Genomic DNA, 25,036 nt, shown 5'->3' on the forward strand with positions numbered 1-25,036 from the left:
GCCAGGTGTGGTAGTGCGCACCTGTAGTTCTGGCTACTTGGAAGGCTGAGGTGGAAGGATGGCTGGATCCCAGCAGGTTGACGCTGGGGTGGTGGTGAGCATGCCACTGCACACCAGCCTGGGTAACGGAGTGAGACTCCAACTTAAAAAAAAATGATTTGTGATTACATCTATCAGACAGAAATGTACAGGAGGTTGGAGATCAAGGACCAGTTTTTGGTTCTATCTTCTTTAGGGGTTGCCTTTGGCTTTTGAATTCAGAACCACCATAATGCTTTATTTATGTTTATTTATGTTTGCCATCTGACCTATAAACTTCTTATTTGTAGTTTGGGGTTGTGCAAAACTAAACATTGTCAAATTTTATTGATACTATACCATTGAAATTCAACACTTTCAGCCTCCTAAAAATGATGACTATAAGTCAAGACTGGCAGGACATAATTTTATTTTCTCGCTGTCATTTAAATCAGGGGTCAGCAAACATTTTCGTAAAGACCCAGATGGGTCATATGATTTGTCACAACTACAACAATTCTATCATCATAGTGCAAAAACAGCCAAAGACAGTCTATAAAGGACTAGGTGTGACAGGATTCAAATAACACGTTGCAAAAATAGGTAGTTGGCTGACAAATCTTAGTTTATGGACCACTCTTCCCTAAGTATCCATTTTCACTTGACGCTTTCTTCACACAAGCAATTTAAGACAAAATGTTTCCACGCCTTCAAAGATAAAATTATCTCACCATCTTATTTGCATTTGTTATTGTCGTTTATTAATGAAATGTTTGCTTATATACAATCTATAAGATGCTTTAATAGAAAGAATTTCTATCACTAATTTTAATGCTATAATTTTCTGTATTATTTAGGGTTGCTTTCTACAGTGCCCAGAAAGACTGCAGAAGGAAAACCCTAAATGTTGTATAAGAATTCAGTGTTTCTGGATACTTAAATGAGAAAGCCACAGCAAGATCACTTACCCTGACAGGCACAGTGGTTAGGAATGTGATCTCTTGCAAAACCATCCAAGGTCAAGTCCTGGCACCACCATTTACTAGCTTGTGACATTGGATGGGTTCTTACCCATTCATTGCCTCAAATAATTCATCTGTAAAATGGGGATATTAATAAATCTTACTACAAAGTTTACGATGAAGATTAAATCCAATGATCCATGTAGAGTGAATAGAATAGGGCACAGAATAAGCACTTATCAAATGTAGTTATTGCTTTTGTTTGCCTCACTTCTGCCTGTGGAAGGCAACCTTACCTTGTGCTTGTATTTTTTTCTGCCAGGAAATATGCTCTGCAGATCAAGAGGCCCTTCTCGGCAGGCTACAATCTGATCAGCTGCAGCATGGATGTGTTGGACTCGCCCCAGAAAGTCAAGATGGTCCTAAACCAAATGAAAGCAAATTTGGAATAACTCTGCTTTGACCTTGAGAAAGTTTCTTAAACTTCAGCTACATATCTTAGGGTAGCTTTCATCTACCCTGGGATTTTTCCAAGGCAGTTAAGTGAAACGTTAGAAGGTTTCTCAGCATGTTAGCACAAGTCCATTTAGACTCCCCTCACCATGTTTCAAGCAAGAGTATTTGGTGGCTATTCTTACAGGGATTTTTGTTTGGTTTGTTTTTCCTTTGCTGATTCCACTTGATTTCTACTCTCATTGCCACCTCTACTGAGACGTTTTGTGGTTAGAGTCAAGTTCCTACACACACACACACACACACACACACACACACACACACACACACACACACATCATATATATGTACTAAAGTCCAGAAATCCTCTATTTTGCACCTTCTCCAATTTTTGAGCCAGGTTAAAACACCATGTAGAATCTGTCTTGGACAGTTTTGGTCAAGAGCCTGTCAAAAGACATTTCAGTTGTGCTAGATAGGTAGACCCTTAATTAAATAATATCTGCTAAAGTGCTTGAAAACTACGAAGCAAGAGATAGCAATTAATGTGCCTGATGTGTTCTAGGACAGTGATGCTCAATAGAAATTTCTGCAATCATGGAAATATTCTATATCTATCCTTCCCAATATGGTAGTCATGTACCCCATGTGGCCACTGAGCACTTGAAATGTGGCTAGTGTGACGGAGGAATAAAGACTTAATCTAATTCAATTAATTTTAATTTATTGGCCACAGAGCAGTTATTGGGCACATTGCATGGATTATGTAGCCCTTACAATGGTCTTGTCAAAGCAGATAGTACAAGTTGACTATCCCTTTTTCAAAATGATGAGACCATAAGTGTTTCAGCTTTAAGTATTTTTCAGATTTTCAAATATTTGTATATACATAATGACATGTCTTGGGAAGGGACCTAAGCCTAAACACAAAACTTATTTATGTTTCTTATGCACCTTATACACAGCCTAGAGGCAGTTTATACAATATTTTAGATAATTTTGTGCTTGAAACAAAGTTTGTGTTAAGTACTTATGCGTGGAATTTTCCACTCTTGACATTATGTCAGCACTCAAAAAGTTTCAGATTTTGGAGCATTTCATTCAGATTTTGGATTTCTGGGTTAGGGATACCAAACTTGTAAACACTTAGCCCCTGGAAAAAGCCTCAGAAATATCAGAAGAGTTAAGAAATTTTCCGAGGGTCACAGAGCTAGCAAGTGGCACATGGTCAGGCAGGGATTTATACCCCTCTCTCTGCTGCCATGCCCAGGGTTTTTTTCTTCCCTATCAAACTGGAAATCACTATGTTATAGTGTTATAGTTCAGCTATTCTTTTGAGATTCATCACAATATCCACTAATCGAAATATGCTCGTAGACTCACTCTAACCCACTCTCTCTAGCAGACAACTATGATTAACAAGTCCTATGCCTAGGGAAAAATTTGCAACTGTCTATAGAGAACCTGGTATTCCCCCCTCTTTGAAGACACCTCAGAATAGGTTGTACTCTTGTTTTTCCATTCTCATCACTGAGCCAATGAGAAACGACCTCAAAAACGCAGTCAGATATCTCAGCAAGTTGGCACTATGGGGGTATCAGCCTGTTGCTTTCTGCAAGCTTATACTAAATTGATTTCCTAACACATGTTTATAGATGTGCTCTCCTGAGTTCCACACACAGAGAACCATTTCCCTTTTGAACAGCTTGTCTGGTTACATCTTGTAGTAATTTATCTGAGTACTCTCTGCCAACTGGTTCGTAGGGAAAACATGTTTGATGCATAACAATAGATCATTTGGGGATAAATCAAGCTCTTAATGAAGTCCTGCTTCTCTTCAGCCAAGCATTCCACTCAGAAGAGTCTCTCTTGGGCTCTAGTGACTTGAGGAAACGGAACGTGGGTGACCCAGTCTGCGAGACAAGTAGGCGCATAGCAAGCGGGTTTTCTCCAAGAAAGACTAACGACACAGAGTCCCTGGGGTCCCTTCTCATGGAGTCCAGCTGAAACCACTGAAGTTGGACTGGAAACCAGAGCCTGGAGACAGTTCAGATTAGACCTATGTTTGGAAGAAATGAGAGATCTATTTTGCCCAAAGCCTCACACTTTCCTTGGAGGTGCGCCAGGACCGCCCACACGCCCTTGTCTTTTCCAGTTCCTGTAGGGAAAAGGAAAGTTACCAGGAGATACAAAGTAAAAAGAAAAGGAGGAATGAAGGGGGAAGAGAGAATCGTGGACTGAACGGAAAACCTAAAAGAAAATGAGAGAAAAGAGAAATGAAGAAATAGTGGGAGAGCAGTGAGCAAGAAGGTTGAGAGAAAGAGGAGAGGAAACACATCAAAAGTGTCCATTTAAGACTCTATACACCCGACTGACAGGCACTGGCTGAGACCTGCCATGTGCCCAACACTGCATGCCAGACAGGATGCTAGGTGTTTTCACACATGAAGAGGACCAAGCGAGACTTGGAGAGCTTGAGAAAGCAGTAGTTCACTTCCTGCAAAGCCCTCACCCTGAGATCTACCCTACACAGATGCCACGAGGAAAGCATGCAATCTGCCTCAGAGCCATTTTACTCTGGATAACAGGAAGTGGAGGAGCTGGGGGCTGAACCGTGAGGGAAAAGGCGCCATTGAGAGTCAACTGATATAAAATGTGTAATCATATTGGTCTGTCTTCATTTGAGGACATGCATCACCCATAGACGTGCTTAAATGCCAAGTAAAACACATCTTGTGCTTTGAGTCTGAACTCATGAACCCCCTCCGGGAGCCTTGCAGGGGCTGGTATATGCTTTTCCCTGAGTTGGGGGTGCATTTAAAACTAAATTCTGTGATTGTTTTCTAAGGAGAAAAATGAGCTGTGCTGGTGCTTTTCTTTAGTGAAGGAGGAACTCTTTCATCAAGTCAGCCCCTTTCCCCAGTCTTCTCTGGCTCCCACTGCCTCCAGGATCAAAGCCAAACCCTTTGTCCCGAAATCCAAGGCCTTCCACAGTCCGGCTCCAGACGGCCTTATCAACAGTGTGTTTCCAGCACTCTCCCTGTAATCGATCAGCTCAGCAAGGCTAGTCTGCTCTGCCCCAGCACTGCACATACTGGCTGAAAGTTCGGTGGTTTCGTCTTCTTCGGCTTGGTTCTTGTGGCCCCTTTTGCCTGCTGGCTCTCGCCCACCTCACTCTCTTCAAAATCCTATGTTTGTTAAAAATGCAAATTCTGAGCCGGGCTCCGTGGCTCAGCCTGTAATCTCGCGCCTTTGGGAGGCTGAGGTGAGAGGATTGCCTGAGCCCGCGGGTTCGAGACCCGCCTGGGCAGCGAGACCTCATCTCTACAATAAATCAAAAAATCAGCCGGGCGTGGTAGCGCGCACCTGTAATTCCGGCTACTCGGAAGGCTGAGGCGGAAGGATCACCGGAGCCCAGCGGGCCGAGGCTGCGGTGGCCGGGAGCGGCCACTTCACTCCAGTCTGGGCGACAGTGAGACTCCAACTCAAAAAAAAAAAATAAAGCTCCAAGGCCCCACTGAAGGTCAGTCTCCTTGGGAAGGACTCCACATCCATGGCGACCTCATCCTCCTCTGACCCTTCATGATCTCTAGTGTTGGTGCTCCAGCGTTGGTGGCCGTGGGATGTCACCCGGTGATGCTCCCCGTCCCTGCACAGGGGATGATTCTCTCTGTCATGCTGAGTTTCCAGTTCTCTTCTGTTCTTTTTGTCTCCTCCTTTTTGTGCATCTGCATGGTCCTGTTGTCAGCGTCTCTTTGTAAATTGCTCTCCATCTATTATCGTCATCATCTCCTCTGATTTGCTAGCAGGCCCAAGCAGCCCCTGCCCTAATTAAAGAGAGTCAAGCCTTCCTCTCTTTTTTCTTAAGGATTTCGAGGATTTGCAAGTATTTACTGTAATGTTTATTCAATTCTGTTGTTACGTTATAACATTTCATGGATATTTCCTGTCTTCCCTTATTAGATTGCAAGCTCCTTGAGGAAGGGATTTTGGTCATCTTTGTTTCCCTGTCCATCCCCACCATGGGGGATCATATAAAAATGACACTCAGCCGGGCTCGGTGGCTCAGCCTATAATCCCGCGCCTTTGGGAGGCTGAGGTGAGTGGATTGCCTGAGCCCGCGGGTTCGAGACCCGCCTGGGCAGCAAGACCTCATCTCTACAATAAATCAAAAAATCAGCCGGGCGTGGTAGCACATGCCTGTAATTCCGGCTACTCAGAAGGCTGAGGCGGAAGGATCGCTGGAGCCCAGCAGGCGAGGCTGCGGTGGCCGAGAGTCGCCACTGCACTCCAGTCTGGGCAACTGAGTGGGACTCCAACTCAAAAAAAAAAAAAAAAGACACTTAATAAATGCTATCAAATGTATTATCATAACTACTGTATTTCCCAGTTGGGCTTAAATATAGACAAATACAGAGCCTTCTGATGTATACAATCAGAAATTGGAAAACATCCAAAATATTAGGATGTTGGGTCTTCTCTCCCCCATGTATAGGCTTCATTCTCAGTCTTTTCCTTATGGTTCCCGTAAAGGAATTTAAGGCATGATTTCCCTAAAAAGAAGGGTGGTTGGGGAACATTTTGGACATCCAAGGATCGGAAACCAAGTACATCAGATTTCACCAGAACTGGAACCGAGAAGGAAGTCAAAGGGCTTCAGCTGTGCTCTCAGCCTTCAGGGTAGCTTGGTGTCTCACCACTGCCTCTTTTGGGTGCATGCACTCCGTTCTCCCCCTCCAAGGACTTTCTCCACCACAAAGCTCAGCTTGCACGGTGCTTTGGCTTGTGGTGATGCTACGTGCATTTTGCAGTCTTTCCAGCTTTCTCCCCCACAAGCTAGAAACAGTCGCTCAGTTTTCTAATTTCAAAATTCTGAGCAAAGAATGTGACTGCCCTTGCTCACTTTTCCTTTTCCAGGCCAGAAGTTCCTGACGGCTTCGGGAGGGACCAGTTTTGAATCGGGTGCCATCACCAGTGAAGCTAACCACGGCAGAGAAGGAGGGGTGTGATGAGAGGTCACATCATGAAACAGATGACTGCCCAAGCCTCTTCTGCCACAAATTCCCAAAGGTGTTGGAGGAACAGGAGAAAGGAATGGAGGAACTCTGGTGTAAGGCAGTGGGAAACGGGGGATCCAGCACATTAAGAACTTGTGGAGAGGTTGCCAGGTCTTTCCATTTTTAAGGTAATGCAGTTAGTATGAATTTTTCTTTTTTGAGACAGAGTCTCACTCTGTCACCCAGGCTGGAGTGCAGTTGCATGCTCACAGTCACTGCAGCCTCGACCTGCCGGGCTCAGGTGATCCTTCTGCCTCAGCCTTCTAAGTAGCTGGAATTACAGGCCCATGCTACCATACCTGGCTAAGGTATGGATTATAATGTGAAGTTCTTGAGTTTTAAAATGTGATGCAAGCCACACCAAATCTATCCATGGGCCATAGTAGGCCTGCTGGCTGTCAGCTGTTGGCCCCCACTTCAACAACTGGTATAAGGGGCGAGATATCCTAAAAGTAAGGAAAATGAACTGTGGACAACAGGCCTGTTATTGCAATTCATTTTCTTTCGCTATCATTATTAGTATATTAATACCTCATTAGGTATCTATGGGATGACTTTTTTTTTTAGTTGGAGTCTCACTCTGTCGCCCAGACTAGAGTGCAGTGGCCGCTCCCAGCCAGCGCAGCCTTGACCTGCTGGGCTCCGGTGATCCTTCCGCCTCAGCCTTCCAAGTAGCCGGAACTACAGGCACGCGTTACCACGCCCAGCTAATTTTTTTGATTTATTGTAGAGATGAGGTCTTGCCAATTTGCCCAGGCGGGTCTTGAACCCGCGGGCTCAGGCAGTCCATTCACCTCAACCTCCCAAAGCGTAGGATTATAGGCTGAGCCACCAAGCCCGGCTTAGGCTGACTTATTAAAATGACTTATTTGCTTCGGATTGTTTTCGGATTGCCTTTGCATCATTTCTGAGCTCCTCCAACTTCTTGCCCAAACTCACATGATAGTATCTTTTCTCAACTAAGAGAAGACAAAGCTCCAAGGAGTTTGAACTTGAGGCTTCATAAAAGGTCACTTTGGGGAGATGATCCCTTGTTAATGACCTTTTTCTTCTGGTTTTTCAAAGACCACCCAGACCTCTGGCTTGAAGATGAAGCCAGGACTTAGGGCCAGCAGGGTAATCAGGAAAAACCAAACCTCATGCCTTGGGAGCCGTAGAAGGTGGATTTTGCAAGATTGGTTGCAAAATCCAGAACAAATAGGCATGTATATATTCATGGGAAGGTGGTGGATAGATGGAGAGTGAAAACATGTGACCACCAAGTTCATCAAGTTATTCACAAGATTTACCATGCCTCGTGATACTCTGTGATACTCAATGGTTAGAGCAAATATCCAGAGGCAATGAACCTTGGCTGTTTCTCCCAGTGAAGAGCAAGACTACCCCACAGGGTTAAGTGATGCTTAACTGCCTCTCCAAAGAGAAGATGGATATGGCCCATGGACTATTTTGTACAGAAAATATGTATGGCTTGGGAAGAACCAGTATCATTTCTATTTGACAAACTTTATTATTATACCACGTGATAGAGGAAAAAGAAATCTCCAAATGTCAGCTGAATGTCATATCCCAGTGATGAGTTTTGAGAAACAGTCAACACAAGCTAGCCTAGAAATGTCTGTGACTGGGGTCTTTTCTCTGCTCTTTAAAATTGTGTGTGTATGTGTGTGTGTGTGTGTGTGTGTGTATGCACATGCAGGTCATGCGTATATTTTCTTGAAATATGATATTTTTATTTAAAAACAAATTTGTTAAGTATACTGCTGAATACATTATCATAAAATAAACATATCCATGTAACCACCACCAGGGTTAAAAAATAGAATGTTATCAGTACTCCAGAAACCTCCCTACCGTGCCCCCTCCCAGGGCTTAACCCTTTCCAACTCCCCTAAAATTACCATATCTTGATTTCTAACACTAGAGTTTAGTTTTGTCTGTTTTTGAATTTCATAGAAAAGAAATCATATTGTACATAGTTTTGTGTCTATTGGTTCCAAAAGTTGGTTCACTTAACCACTGTACAATATTCTAGCATGAGAATGCAAAGCTGTCTTTCCTTTCTACGACTGATGAATATCTGATTTATTTCCAGTTTGGGGCCATTACCCATAATGCTGCTATGAAACTCTTGCTCAGACTTTAGGTGCCCTTAGAAATGTATGAATTTCTGTTTGGTCTATATCTAGAAGTGAAATTCTTGGGTCCTAGGAAAGGTATATTTCAATGTAGGTAGAGGCCATCAAATAATTGTCCAAAGTAGTTGCACCAATTTATCCCAATGTATGATAATTCTTATCGTTTTGAATTTTCACCAGCACTTGGTATCGTTGACTTTTTTTTGTTAACTTTAGCCATTCTGATATGTGTTTTTATCTAGCAGTTAGGAGCACGGCAATTTTTTAGGTTTACCATATTATGCAAACTTCTGGTTGCTGCATGTGGCTTAGGCGTCACTCAAGTATAGAACCTGTATCTTAAAAACACTTTCGTTATGACGTTTTTAGTTGACCCACGTAGAACACGTTTACGCAGCATTTCAGACAAGATCCAGGAAAATGAAGACTGACTCTGACAAAATGCAGAACCCATCTTCTTGCCCTCGTCAGGTGCCCCAGCGCCATCTAGTGCTCCTTCCACTGTCTCTTCTTACCCCTTTTACACCCTCTCATTCTGCAGGGCTGGGCTCCATCCCCTGTCCACTCCTCTCACTGGCCAAACTTTCTCTGATTACGCCACCATTTACTGACTGCCTACTCTTTGCAATGTCTACAGTGCTTTCAGCGTTTCCCAAACTTCTCTGATATCAAGAGTTACCTGAAGTACTTGCAAAATTACAAATTTCTGGCCCCATCCCGGGAGAGAGTCTGGGGTGGTGATGTGGCTTCCAAATACCACAGGTGATCCTGATTGCCAGAGGAATTTGAGGAATAGCTGATGTCACAGGATTTAAGAGAAAGAGATCCAAGTGGTCCCAGGTTATAACCACTCCCGTTAGGAGCAAAACCTCAGCATAACTGGCGACTTCCTTGGTTCCATCCAACCCCTTGTCACTCCCTCACCCTGACCCATCCACCTCGGCCCATTGGGAGCATTTCTGATTTTCTTCATCCATTTATTCAACAGGTACTTACTCTCAGGTGTATCCACAATGTGCACACTCAGAAATGACCAGAGCAGGCAGGGTTCCTGCTTCTCCAGTGCTCAACTTCTTCGCTGAGCTTTAAAAAATACAACTGAGAGGGATTCAGAGAAGGAAAAAGAAGCCTCAAATCACGTTCCAGACCAACCCTTACTAACCCACTAGGTCTTTAAAAATGTGAGGCTATTACAGTATTTCAACTATCCAGATGGAGCCACTTCTAGACATTGTATTTCTTGGTGGCAACTTCTTTTCCCGGCCCTCATTGTGTAAGACACTGGCTCACCAGCTCTTGTTGGATGTGTTTCTACGTGGTACATGGCACGGAAAACTACTTGATGTGGTAGATGAGTAGATAATGGAGGTGCAGATGGGGAGCCGTGTTGAGGGCCTCCCTGCAGGGAGGTCATGCTTCTTTGGTGCCTCTGCCTCCCCTAAGAGTCTTGGGCTTAAAAGTACGAGACTTGCTATATCTTTATGGATGGGGATTGAATGACCAAATTTCCACATTATTGACAGGGGCAAAACTGACATCCCATGGAGCCAACCTGGCAAACAGGGAGGATCGACTTAAGCTGTATGACCAATTGAAACTTGACATTCCCTTACCAAATTACTCCAGCTGGTGTAAATCCGTGCAAGACACTTCTGTGTGTGTACGCATGAGTGTGCATCCACATGTGAAAGAAAACGTTCTTGGCAAGCAGGGGAGCTTCCTTTCATTCTCCTTTTGCTGAACAGCAATCTCCCAGGAAGGAAGATCCAAGAAATGTTGGAGAAGATGATAACGCCAGGTGGCCCAAGGAAATGAGAGAGGTAGCTGGCTTTTGCAGCAGGGAATTTAGAAGATGATCACAAACCTCATCAGAAGAGATATTGCTGAGTTCTACCTGCCAACTTTCCCACAATGATGGTCAGGCTGTGAGGCACTTCTCTGGGTCTCTAGGGAGGCAGGCTGCCACAGTCCCCTCTCTGCAGGATGCACCCTTCAAGTTAGAGGAATCCAAGTCAACAGCTGATTTCACTCCTCTCGGAGGCCTCCCTCTGGCGTCTAATAAGTACCGACTCCCTCTCACTCCCTCTCAGCACTTGCCCTGCTCCATGGCTCCCTTATGAAATGCGATGCTCGCTGTAGAGTTGGAAGGACAAAGGAACTGAGTAAGTGTGATTTATTATTCAGGATTGTTTTCAACCTTTTTCCAATTATACACATTTTTCTTTTGGCTTTGGCAGACCTGGGTTTATGAGGCTGTTCTTCTGTTCACTCGTGGGCCAAAAAAAAGGGCCCCAAGTATTCCTTAAGTCATGTGTTACTGGCCTTTAGTAATTTGCTTATGGCATTAGTTCTGTTGAATGCAGTTAATTAAATGAGAAAACAAACACTGACTCCTGCTTCCCCCACTGTCTGCCCTCCTGCCTCCACGTACACTAAGACCTCACATGGGATCATTTCAGTAGGGAACCAGAGAATTGACTCTCACACTGAATTAGGTGCTCTCTTCAGAAGTTATTTGTTCTCACCTGCTGGGGAGAAAATAATGGGCTTAGAAAAAACAGAAGGACAGTATTTTAAAGTTGTGGGGCAAAAACTATGGACTGGAGGACTTGAACCCTGGTCGACGGCCCCTGGTTGGTGCTGATTTGATGTATGACCTTGAACAAGTCACTCCTCTGTCTGCATTGCAGGTTCCTGATCTGTAAATGGGGATAAGGATGCCCACCTCTTGTCTCTTTGCTTGATTGTGGGTCAGATGTCATTTCTTTATCCCATCCACTTACTTGCGAGCTTTCCCCAGAATCAGAGTTGATGTTCCCTTCTTCCTATGTCATCCCTCAGTGCTGTTACTCCTCCTCATAGCTTTAGCTCTGGCGTCTATGCAGATGACCCCAAAATCTGTATCACCAGCTTCGACTTCTTTCACGGGTTCCAACCTTAAATAGCTGAAATGCTAATTGGACACTTTCTAGGTGGGTGCTTTGCTTCATAAAATTTACACTTCTCCTATCAAAACTCATGCAGGGCACACTTTAATCTTTAAATAAGGACCATGCACATGGCATAAACAGGATATAGACTTTGAGTTTTAAATCTAGCACTCCTAACTGTGTGGCTTCGGTGAGCCACTTATGCACACCATGCGTACAAAGGAGATGGTTAAGCTGCTATAAAGACTGGAGGCAGTATACAGAAAAATCTTGACAAACTACTGATATTTTATAAACATTCAATACATGATATCATTTTTCTTATTCTTAAACTCTTCTTAGAATTTTCTTAATACCTTTACTCTCAGATTATCTTTTATGTGTATTTCCCATGTTTTTCAAATACAAAACAAATAAGTACTTAAGAAATCAACAGTGTAGAAACATTCTGTACATGGATACTTTTTTCTCATTGAGCTCCACTCTTTATTCAGAGAGTTTTTCCAGAGGCAAGAATAATTATTCTAAAATTATAAGAATGCAGCAAAGTCTTCTTCAGCCCAGAACATAGACAATTTTATGATAAAATGTTAGTATTTGCATTCAACAATTCATCATTCATATGAAAATATAATGAAACTGAAAATACTCTGCTCAAATTGTAGAAAACAGTGGGATATGGAGAGCTCCTTCTCCATATGGGATTTAGGCAATTTTCTTATCAATGTTAAGGTCCTTTAGCATTGGTGGTTTTATAGCTAATCAAGGCACAGTTTATATACAGCTCTTCTTTTAAAGCTTTCTTGAAACTTTTAAGTAATGACCTCTCCTCAGAGACCACATTTGTACATTTAGCCACAAGATATAGTGGAAAAACAAACCCACAAAAGACTCCTAGGAGAAAAGGTCAAGAAATTTGAAGTACAGAGAGACAAGTGGAATTGTTCTGGAAGCCCTGGGCCAGTTACTCTCATGTGGTAAGTAACATTTCTAATTCTTAGCTTTCCTTCCCAGAATGAGTGCTGGTAACACATGCCTGTGCAAGTATCGTGCTGTCTCTGTTACTGTTGTTGTCACCATTGGCATCATTTTGCTGTGGCTTTAGGCTCTTTCTATTTGCAAAAAACCCACAGCATTGACAGTAAAGTAAGGGCGGACATAATTCTTTTGGAATGGGCTCTCTGTTGGTGTGTAATTTTGTCATAGAAATATATGTGCACACACATATATAAACACACTGAGACTAGTGAGCTGATGAGATATAGTGATATCATAATCTTTAAAATGTCTTTATGGGAGGTAGAACTCTTTTTTTATAGCTAAGAAAACTATGCAAGACCAGTTGCAAACTTTGCTCACAACAAAGATGAACATGATGAGTCCTTGTGAAGTGGTGCTTTGCCACTAGTATCCACCTGGGGGGAGGGGTATAATTTTCCTATGAGTAAGAAAAATACCCAGGGCATACACACAAACATATGCACACAACACAGAGACACGTACACATACTTGCACCTATATTCCTAATTTAGATATGATAGCTTAAAGGAAGAATTGAGGAAATAAAACAGACCCTCAGCTTGTGATAGATACTTGCAACACTGAAAAGTTCTGACTTTGGAAAGTCTCTTGAGCGCCAGTGGGTAAGAAGTCATTTGGTGTATTGTAAATGGACCTGAGCCACCACATCAGGGACTGGTATTTACAGATCCTTCCTTAAAGATTCTCTAATTACTAGGCTAATTTTGATACCCCTTTTAGAGAAAAAAAAAGCATCCGTGAAAATTTGTACTAGAAATCTCCTGTTTCCTTGTCATGAGATAAGGAAGTCATAGTAATTGAGAGTACTTTAGAAATGTTCAAAGAATAACTGGTTCTTGTAAAAGTGCTCCAAGCATTGGAAAAGCGAATTTGAATTTGATGGGTGTGAAGATCCTTGCCTACCACGAGACGCTGTGATTCCATGACTCCCACTACTTTCTTTCATCCACTTACATTTCTACATCCTAGAGTCATTCCTTTAGTGCTCTCACAAGTAGGGTATGCATCTGTGTGTGTGTAAAAAATATCCAGAAGCCACAAATAATTTTTATGTTAGTTAGAAGAAAAAACTGGTCAATACATTAATTTATCTTGGAATCAGAACATTCAACTCCATAGGACACTACGCTTAACCCTGTCAACACCATCCAAAAACCTATGTGTCCAACAGGAGATGACCAGAACCAACACTTACATTTCACAATTAGAGAAATGAGAACTGGAGTCTGTGATCATACCACCCTGAATGCACCCAATCTCATCTGTTCTTGGAAGCTAAGCAGGGTCAGGCCTGGTTAGTACTTGGATGGGAGAAAAACAAAAACTGGAGAGGTGGGGGTGAAAAACAAAGGTTACACAAGGACCTAAGTCTCTGGTATTGTGATCTAAAATTATCTCAGTACTCTCTCTATTTCTTTAGGCTGACCTCATACCAGATTTATGAACAAAGATAACTTAGGATCAAGATTGTAAATTGCATGGGCTGGTCATTGTGAGTGCATGTGGGAGCCCAGGACGAGGTAGGTGTTCCCTGTGATACTAAAGATAGGAAGTTGTCTTGAACACATTTCCATGTTGTTTATATTTTGTCCACAAGATGGTAGCGTACACTTTCCATTTAATGTAAAGCTGACTTGGGATCCCATCTTCCCGTAAACTTGAGCATGGCTGGTGTTGAACCGAGGCCAGTCACTCTGGATATCAGTCAGTATTTTTTTTCTTGTGATGAATTGTTGATTTGAAGTATATTTAGTACTGCTACAGCGAGGTGGGGAATTCAACCGAAAAAAAGCAAGCCCAGAAATGTATTGCATTCCAGCTTCTTCAAGGGAATTTGAGAAGCGGGAATACTTTGGACATCTAAAAACCACACACCAAGGATCAGATACTAACATTTTTCAAAAACACTACCTTAGTACATCATGCAAAAGACATTCAGGATGTCAAGTTCAATTAATCTTGGGTGAAATTTTGCATAGTAACCAAGTTCCTTCTATGAAACTAGTTCAAGAGGACTATGGATGGTTTCCCCTCAAATTCAGAAGAAAGTCAGACCTTAGATGTTAAGATATTTCCATGAGCCAACTAAGAGGGCAAAAAGGAATGGGGCAAAAAGGAATGGGAAGGACAAGGTCTACCAAGAAAGGCACTGAGACCCAGCAGCATCAGCAAGTCGGCCTGGCTCCTCTGCTCTGTGGCTCTCTCTCAGCTAGCCCCTCACCAGAGGGGACAAGACACAGATGGGGAAAACATCTGGCCTGTCCATCACCATTGACCAGAGGGCCTTCTTTGAGGTTCAGGTCTCAGGCTCACTTCATCTTTTTTTTTTTTTGAACTCTTTTTAAAATGAGAAGCTCAAGTGGGATTTCCTTTCCTCTTACGACATTATTTTCAAATTAAATTAGATCTAATGCCCTGTATCAGAATCACAAAAGCAAGGCTCCAGGGCATTTCAGTGGCTTCTCATTCTGTTGTCCAGAACAGCTGACACCTGGGGAGGGGAGAGAACAGGGAGCCAGCAAAGGTTGGGGCAGGAAGGTAAAATGGTAGAGGGGTGGGAGGGGGGTCCCTGCGCCCTCAGCTCTGTGGTTGCCTTTCCAGTGAGCTCCAGAACAAAGCAAGATTCCTCAGCCTCCACAGTCCAGCCCAATCTTAGCTGTCTGTTTCATACCCTCTTCTTTCCAACATGAGTCCTCAAATCCAACCCGAGAGAGATCTGCTCTTTGCTATCTGAGTCTCAGTGCCTTTCTTGTTAGACCTTGTCCTTCCCATTCCTTTTTGCCCAGTGACTCTAACCTTGATCAGAAACCCATGGCCCAGTTTACTCAGGAGAGTTCATGTATAAATTCTCTGTAAGAAATAATGCGAATGATGGGTATAGTCATTTTTTTAGTAGATAAAAGATCATATAATGATTATTAAGAGAGAGGAAAACAAGAGACTTTGAAACATAGAAATAAGCAACTTTTAAGCCCAGTTATTATGACTGGGCAACTCTTCTGTTTTCCATAAAAACCGGGTATCTTTGATGATATGTCTGCTTAATTAAAAGGCAATGAAACTTAATGGGGTTTTCTGTCCCTTTTACCCCATTTGGTGTTCTTTACTATAAATAACTCCTTTAATTATATGTGATGGGCTAAATATTATTATAGCCAGAGGAATGTCCCTCAAAAATGCCTCACTCTGGAACCTCTGGAAACCCTAAGCCTACTTCTGGAGAGGACTGTAAGGCTCTATTGATGCCAGGGTGACGTTAAAATGCTGCAGGAATGTGTGAGGGGATGAAAAAATTGTGGCGATAGAGAGGAAGCACAGAGGGAGAGAGACCAGAGGAAAAGGGGCTCCTGGAAGACAGCTCGGGATTCTCTGCATTTTTGTGTTTGAGTGATAATTAAGATAGTTTTTCTTCTAGAAATGTGTTCTGCTTGTCTTTCTAGATAGTATAGGGCAGAACAGAGTACTGTGAATGGAAAAAAAAAGTCTGCCAACTGCATATCTGACAAAGGCCTATCATCTAGGATCTACAAGGAACTCAAATATGCCAAAAGGAAAAAAAAAGTTGCCTGTTAAAAAGTGGGCAAAAGCCATGAATAGACAATTCTCAAAAGAAGACATACTAGCAGTCAACGGACACATGAAATAAACAAACATGTGAAAAAATGCTCAGCCTCACTAATCATCAAAGAAATGCAAATTAAGACTACACTGAGATACCACCTAACTCCAGTCAGGATGATCATCATTGATAACTCAAAAAACAACAGATGCTGGAGAGGATGCAGGGAAAAGGGGACACTTCTACACTGTCATTGGGAGTGTAAACTACTACAACTTCTGTGAAAAACAATGTGGCAATTCCTAAAAGATCTAAAAATCGACCTCCCATATGACCCAGCAATCCCCCTTCTGGCAATATACCCAGAGGAACTCAAATCATTCTATAAAAAAGATTCCTGTGCGTGCATGTTTATTGCAGCACTATTCACAATAGTAAAAACAAGGAACCAACCGTGTTACCCTTTGAAAGTAGACCGTATTAAAAAAATACATTGTACACAAATATACAGTGGAATGCAGCCATAAAGAAGGACAAAATAATGCACTTCGCAGCAACTTGGATGGATTTAGAGTCTATCATACTCAGTGACCTATCACAGAAACAAAGAACTGAGTACCACATATTCTCACTCATAAGTGGACCCTGAACAGCTACCATAATACACTAAGAAAAAGATTGGCAGTAACAGGACACAGCCAGTGGAGGAGAGGGAGCACACAAGATCATTAAAAGTACCTGATCTCAAACCAGGCAAATTGGGACAAAGGGAGGCCCAAACTTTACCTGTATGATGACCTACTTGTACCTCACATCTTTAAAATCAAATAAAAAATTTTTAAACCCAGAGTGCTACAGAAACACAATTCCACAATTAGAGATCAAGTGTTTTGAAGAGCTTGTTAGTATTTTGAAGCACTCATCATCCACATGCTTATCTATCATATCTCTCTCTCTCTGCATTACACTATATGTTTACCTAAATATAGTTTATCTATTATTTTCACTTACTGATTTATCATAAACTTTCCTCCTATGGTTAAATCATTTTTAAAAATACGATCTTTAATAACTGCATGACACTCTATCACATGGACGCACCAGCTGTTTTTTGACCATCTGCTCATGGTCGGGCATCATTTGAGGATGGAGTGAGTGATCTCCAAGACATTGTCATCTCCTTATCCATGGAGGAGAGCAACACAGACTGGACTGTATATGTTGAGGAGAAACATTGGCCCTGGAACAGTGACTAGGCCACACATTAGACTCTGAGGATCTCAGAGTCCAGCTGACTGGATGGGTTTCTGGTCATCTAGTCCAGAGCACCGCAGGAGGAAAAATGCAGACAAGAAACACGACCTTGAGCTGTTATTCCGCCTTTTAAAACTGTGGACTCTTTCCCACTGGAAAAGGGGCCCTGATTTTATATTCAAAAGGACATGTGCTTGGCCCCAGAGTCATCTAGGAAGGCAAGTATCAGTTGACCTAAGCTCAGACAAAGATTTATGTGTGAGAAAATGGTACCGCCTGAGGTCCACGCTTAAAATTTATAGACGTTCTGCGCATAATATCATTTCTCTGTGTGATGGAAATGAAGAAAATGTTCTGTTCTTAATTAAGAGTCTAGGTGGAGTCCCCAGAAGGAGACATGGCCCAGAGTGGGCCCACGGGTTTGGGAGATGGGCCTGAGTCTGGACAGGATCACTGAAGCATACTTATAAGGTTCTTTGTGCTCCTTGGAAGGTGGAACAGATTCTAAATTCTATTACTATTTTTATTAGATGCTCTCATTTCCTCTTTCATCCCAAACTTTGTCTTTGTCAATAAAAAATACATTTTCTGCCACAAGACTTGAGACAGGTTCGCATCGACTATACTCCCACCCCCTTGCTTTTGCACTGTGCTAGGGGAATAAACAGAAGCACCATAGGAAAGCATAGGGGGCCTCAAGGGCTATTTGCACTTACCCAAGAATAGGGATGGCTGGGTTCAAGTACCAAGAAGAATAAACCAGAATGTGTGTCCTGCCCCATCTTTGAAATCTGAGTTCTGATTCAAACCATATTTACTAAGCATCATTATACGCCAGGGACTGCACGAAGAAGCAATGATCAAAAGAGAAATTTATTTATTTGTTCATTCTCCAAGCATTTATTAACAGCCTACAGTATGCCAGGCACAATATGATGGGTATTGGAAAAAAGATGGTGAAACAAATAGACGATATCTTGCTTTTGTGAACCTTCAGTCTAACATACAATACACATATTGCATTCAGAACAATTTAGCATTTTAAAAAACCATGTCAGTATACCACTGTCTTCCTCACCCAAGATCTGAATCACCCAAGAAAGAGACACAGGGGTCAGAATGATAGGAATCAAATGGCAGCTTTTTGATTGATAAAACTGTTTGAAGCACCTGGTTTACTTAGCCAAAAAAGCTTTTCTAGTGTACCCCTGCTGAATTTTCTCCACAAAACTATAGTTTAATCATCTGACTGAGAGTCCATGAAGAAAGACAGAGCCAAACATCATTAAGGTTCTCTGACAACAGTATCTCTTGCCAAGAAATCTCTGACCACCTTCACCTTCCACTATCTAACCCCTGCCACACAGCTAGTCCACACCACTGGCTCATCTCAGCTGGTTAAGAGGACAAAAAAACTGGAATGGATGGATAGGAGATAGGATTGTTACTCTAAAAGAGATCCTTCTACATAAAGTTAAAAGAGTGAGGGGTAAATGTACTTTCTCTTATGATGACAAGTACTTCAAAAAGGGAAACTGGGGGATTGTGAGAGACCTAACTTCTTCTAGGAGCAGGGTGCGTGAGCAAACATGGTGACTGTTTTCAGGTCATTTGCAGCTTCACTAGCAGGGCGAGGGATCATCACAAAACGATGAGCACACGGTTAGTACCAACACCATAAGCAAAAGGACTGTGGAGGGAGGGAAGCAGTTGGTCTTCCACCACTATTCTTCCCTGTCTTTCAAGTTCACCTCTGTCTCCACATTATGAGGAGACAATGTCAAGCAGAGATGGTTGCTCTACTACTTCAATATAAGAATACACCAACTATAAAGTAAAGACTTCCGTCATATTAGGGACAAATTTCAAGTCTGGATGTTTTGAGTTTTCATTTATGTGTTTTGCTTGGTGTTGTTTTGTGTTTTGTTATTAGGTTTGTTGGTTGAGAAACCACCAGATCAATTGAGCTTTACGATGTCATCTCAGCAAAACCTGAAATCTGCCCCAAAGTGCAAACACATCTCAAAATACTTATAATAAAAGCTGCTTTTTTATTATAAAATGAGTGTATATTTGCTAAATAATTTAGAAAATGCAGAAACTTCCCACCATTCAAACTCAGACGTGGTTATCACTTTGATGTATTACTTCCTTCACTTTTATTTTTCCCCTCGGCGTGGTATTTATTTTGTTTTCTCCATGGTTTTGTTTTGTGTGTTTAACCAACTCTCAATGATCTGCAGTCTATGTTGTGGATTGACCATGATTAAACAAAAGGAAAATAATCCATGAGAAAATATTAAAGCTATTACACAAGTCAGTGAAAATCTTTATTCAACAGATATCTTGACTGGAAGTGTTGGCACATACCTATAATCCCAACACTTTGGGAGGCTGAGATGAGAGGATTGCTTGAGCCCAGGAGTTTGACACCAGCCTGGGCAACATAGCGAGACCCTGTCTCTACAAAATTTTTTTAAAAAAATCCAGGTGTGGTGGCGTGCATCTGTAGTCTCAGCTATTTGGGAGACTGGGGCAGAGGCATCACCTGAGCCCAGAAGGTCAAGGCTACAGTGAGCTGTGATTGTGCCACTGCACTGTGACCTGGGTGACAGAGTGAGACCCCGATTCAAACAAACAAAGAAAAACAGATATCTACTGAACACCTACTATGTGCCAAACACTCCTCTATAGACTTGGGAGTCAGAGATGAACAAGACAAGACTCCCCTACCTTCTTAGCGTACGTTGTCCCTGCCGTGTTGGAAGCTGCCTACTGTTTGGCATGGCAGAGCAATGTGCTGGCGTACAGACCTAACACCCGCATGAGAGCACCCCAACTCATCTCACCTCCCAGGAGAGGGGGTGCTCTGAGCAGTGTTCACTCTGCACACACCCCCCCCCCCCCCGCCACGCTCCCGCCACACTGGAGTTGGTGGCCCAGCAAACATTTGCATCAGTTCTGATTTTCATAAATTCACGGCTAGAGATGGAGGGGTCAGGTGTGGAAAAGAAGAATGAGAGAGGAAGCACATCTTAGCTTCACTCCAATATTGGACAGACAACAATCCTGTTATTTAATCAGTCTCCTTCTTCACCAATGCCCCCCAAGCAATTAATATGACATGATTCTACATTTATTTGGTAACTTTTAGAATTTCAGATAATATCTATAAAACAGTAATGAGATTCCTAAATGTAGAATGGGCTTTCAACTAAATATGCTTACATTGAATCCATTTTTATATCCCAGGACTGGTATAGTTTTAACCATGATTTGGAGATTCTCTATGAGATCTTTCCTGAGAACCCCACAGATGAGATTTATTGGGACTTGTTGACAATAGCAATTGTTGAGACAGACTTTTTTTTGAGTTGGAGTCTCACTCTGTCGCCCACTCTGGATGGAGTGCAGTTGCCACTCCCGGTCACGGCAGCCTCGATCTGCTAGACTCCAGCTATCCTTCCACCTCAGCCTTCCGAGTAGCCGGAACTATAGGCACAAGCTACTATGCCCGGCTAATTTTTTGTTTATTGTAGAGAGGAGGTCTCGCCAAGTTGCCCAGGTGGGTCTTGAACCCGCGAACTCGAGCAATTCACTCACCTCGGCCTCACAAAGCACGGGATTACAGGCTGAGCCACCAAGCCCAGCCGAGACAGGTTTTTTAAAAAATAGCATTGTTGTAACTATTTAAGATGCTACTCAAGTCTCTTCCCCAATAATTTGAAAAATAACGTTAACATTATCTCTAGTTCAAAGGCAATGTAGGTTCATTAAAGGTAATTTTGGAAAATATAAATATAATGTCGCAAGTGAAGGGAAAGCTAATTTTATTATATGGAATGTTTTTCGAATAAAAATATCCATATTTGGAGCCTGAAGACTAATGCAGAACCTGTATACAATTTGTATGGAAGTTCAAGGGTCTTCTCTAAAGACAAGTCAAGGCCTCAAATCCTTCTCCCAGAGATCATGGCAACGTATGAAGGAGGCCCCAGCCTAGTCCTGGAGGCAAGGAAGTGATAGAGGGAAATTACGGATTCCAGACTAAAGACACCATGGGTGCTGACGTCCAGCCTCATCAACCCGCAAGAGTTTTGCACTCTGGATAATTGTGAGGGTCATTTTGTGAAACTATCTCCTCTCTCTCTTCCTCAAATCTCCTTTGAGTTTTAATCTCATTTATGTATTAACTCTACGTATTGATTTGCAAGGAGGTACTTTTAAAAAAATATTAGGCGACTCCTCCTCCAGAAAAGAAGCTCTCAATTTATTCAGATCTTTTATGTCTTCTAGTATGGGTGTGTGCTTGTAATTCTCTTGGGCTAAACCTCTCTTAGTTCATGACTAGTATTTTACATGACTAGTATTTCATATTTGTATATATATAAATTGGGATAATACATATAGGATATATACATGGACATGTAAATAACATATCTGATACATGATTATGCATTCATTACATGCACTTGTGTATTTTTATATTTTCATATCTATTATTGATGTATGCTTCATATTTTCAGAATTATATATATAGGAATTTGGTTATCTATGTTGCATCTAACTATTTTTTTTTTGAGTTGGAGTCTCACTCTGTTGCCCAGACTGGAGTACAGTGGCCGCTCCTGGCCCCGCAGCCTCGGCCTGCTGGGCTCCAGCGATCCTTCCGCCTCAGCCTTCCAAGTAGCCGGAATTACAGGCATGCGCTACCACACCTGGCTGGTTTTTTGATTTATTGTAGAGATGAGGTCTTGCCAAGTTGCCCAGGCGGGTCTCGAATCCGCGGGCTCAGGCAATCCACTCACCTCAGCCTCCCAAAGGTGCGGGATTACAGGCTAAGCCACTGAGCCCGGCTATTGTATCTAACTACTAAACCACTGTTTCTCATTTGATTCTTTTGTGATTCTTAAGTAATGTACCAAATCATCTGTGAATAGCAATAATATCTTTGCTTCCTTTCTGACGCCTCTGACTTTCACTCCTGTTTTGTCTTATAGCCTTGATTAGAACTCTTAATGTAGAATAATAGTGGTGATAGCAACATACTTCTTTGAATCTTAGTTTTAAATGAAATACTCTGGTATATTAAGTGTGCTTTTTTGTTTAAGATAGTTATTTTTACCATGTTAAGAAAATAGTCTTCTGATATTAGTGTTTTAGATTTTCACAGAAATGCACATTATAATTTATTAAATAGGTTTTGGACATTCATTTAGTGATAAATTTTCTTTTTTGATCTCATATATTAGTAGACCTATAATTATAAAAGATATTTGCATTTTTTGGTATAAATATTCCTTGGTCAAAGTGAACTAGTCCTGTAGAATTAAACTGACTAAAACTTTATATATGTGTGTGTCCTTCCATATTTAGAAAAAGTTGGTTTATGGTTTTCCTTCACAACAGTATTTTTATCAACTTGAGGCTACATGTTTATGAAACTTTACAGACACATTGGGAAACTTTCCACTCTTTGTATGTACAGAACAGTTTTTAAATATCATAGGCATTATATTTTCTTTAAAAGTTTAAATCATTTGATTTTTCAGCCTTTTATGTCAATTCTTTTAAAACTTTTCAAAATCATCATAGATATTAGTTGTTTAACCTTTCTATATCTTCTTGAATTAATTTGTTAACTGACATTTTTACAGAAATATTGTATATAATTTTTTGAAGTGGTGGTTTCTTTCACCCATGCCAGCTCTGAAATGCCTCCCTTTTTTTCCTGTCTTCTTTCTCTAATAAACTTTGTTTAAAAATAATAGTTCATTAAGGTATCTAATTCCACATTACATTTATTTTAATTGCATTTAAAGCAGTTGTTTAAAACAATTGCTTAAAAAACACGCCTTGTGAAACTGAGCTCAGTTGATACCCTCAGTGTTTTCTATTACATTTAACTCATGATGGCCAGGTGCAGAGGTTCAAGCTTGTAATCCCAGCACTTTGGGAGGCCAAGGAGAGAGGATTGCCCGAGCTCAGGTGTTCGAGACCAGCCTGGGCAACATGGTGAGCCCTTGTCTCTACAATAATCAAAAAATAAACCGGGCATGGTAGTGTGCTCCTGTAGTTCCAGCTACTTGGAAGGTTGAGGCGGAAGGATCGCCTGAGCCCAGCAGGTGGAGGCTGCAGTGGCCATGAGCGTGCCACTGCACTCTAGCCTGGGCAACAGAATGAGACTCTGACTCAGAAAAAAAGAAAGAAAAAAGAACTCGTGATGGAGTTTTTACTTCTGTTTCATCTCAGTCACCTGGCAGAAATCATTTGGGATTTTTAAAAAATAAGTGCATATCGATGATAACATTTTCTAAAATCGTGTATAATGAACATTTTATTTTGTAACTTCTCATATGAATTATGACCTCACTATGTACAACATTATCGGTTATATTTTTCCCATTAAAAATCTAGAGACAGCCGGGCTTGGAGGCTCAGCCTGTAATCCCGTGCCTTTGGGAGGCTGAGGTGAGTGGCTTGCCTGAGACCGCGGGTTCGAGACCCGCCTGGGCTAGCGAGACCTCATCTCTACAATAAAATCAAAAAATCAGCCGGGTGTGGTAGCGCCTGCCTGTAATTCCGGCTACTCGGAAGGCTGAGGCGGAAGGATCGCCGGAGCCCAGCAGGTCGAGGCTGTGGTGGCCGGGAGCGGCCACTGCCCTCCAGTCTGGGCGACAGAGTGAGACTCCAACTCAAAAAAAAAAAAAATCTAGAGACATTGTCCCACACACTGATGCTTTTCTTACCCAAAAGTAGAAGCCAAATGTTAGTCTGATTTTCACAGATTTGTAGACGTGGCAGATACCACCAGTTACCGACTCAACATCCATTCTCCTTTCTTACTAAATAAGCTTGTTTTCATGGGGTTTAGAAATATTCCCAGCTGAAACTACATTTCTCAGACAATGCTGCAGAGAGAACGGTCCTGGACAATGAGTTAAGTTTGGGTGGAAGTGACCAAAGGGGGGCATCTTATAAAGGTACTTAAAGGGGAAAGAATCATCACCGAGCATGTGTCCCTTTTGCCTTTTTTTGTCTTCCAGCCTGGACACATGGAGTTCTGGCAACCTGGAAAAGATGACCTTGAGAATGGCAGAGGGAATAGCTGGAAGGGGCCTGCTCTCCTGACTGACACAGGGCTGCCTTCCCAGTGCCACAGTGCCTCTCCAGACTTCTGCATGTGAAAACCTGATCTTCTTGAAGCCATTACTTTTTTGAATTTTCTGTTTTAGGTAGCCACACAAGTCTTCAATTAATCAGTGGGCAACTAAGCTTATTGTCATTATTTATATTTGTACTTTTTAATAAAATGTTCACAATCTTGGAGTGTGTTTTTCTATTTGTTTACTTGGAATTTAATTGGACTTCTGGAATGGTGTGCTGAAGGCTAATGTCTAGGCAAAAGAAGATTTAAGTATTTTTAGTTTGCCCTCTGTTCTCTGGCTTTCATATCCATCAAATTCATTTTGGGGCATAATGGGAGTGCAGTTCATTCGCATAGCTACTGGCCAGTCCCTAGCAGGCGTTTCCTTGGAAAGTTCTTTGACACATGATGGCGTCCCTTCTACCTTTATTGTGTGCTTTCTTGCAACCCTGAACTGCACAGCTTGTTCTGTTGCCA

This window comes from Carlito syrichta, unplaced genomic scaffold (assembly GCF_000164805.1).
Source record: "Carlito syrichta isolate Samal-C Ts95f unplaced genomic scaffold, Tarsius_syrichta-2.0.1 Scaffold305677, whole genome shotgun sequence".
In the NCBI taxonomy this organism is placed as follows: Eukaryota; Metazoa; Chordata; class Mammalia; order Primates; family Tarsiidae; genus Carlito; species Carlito syrichta.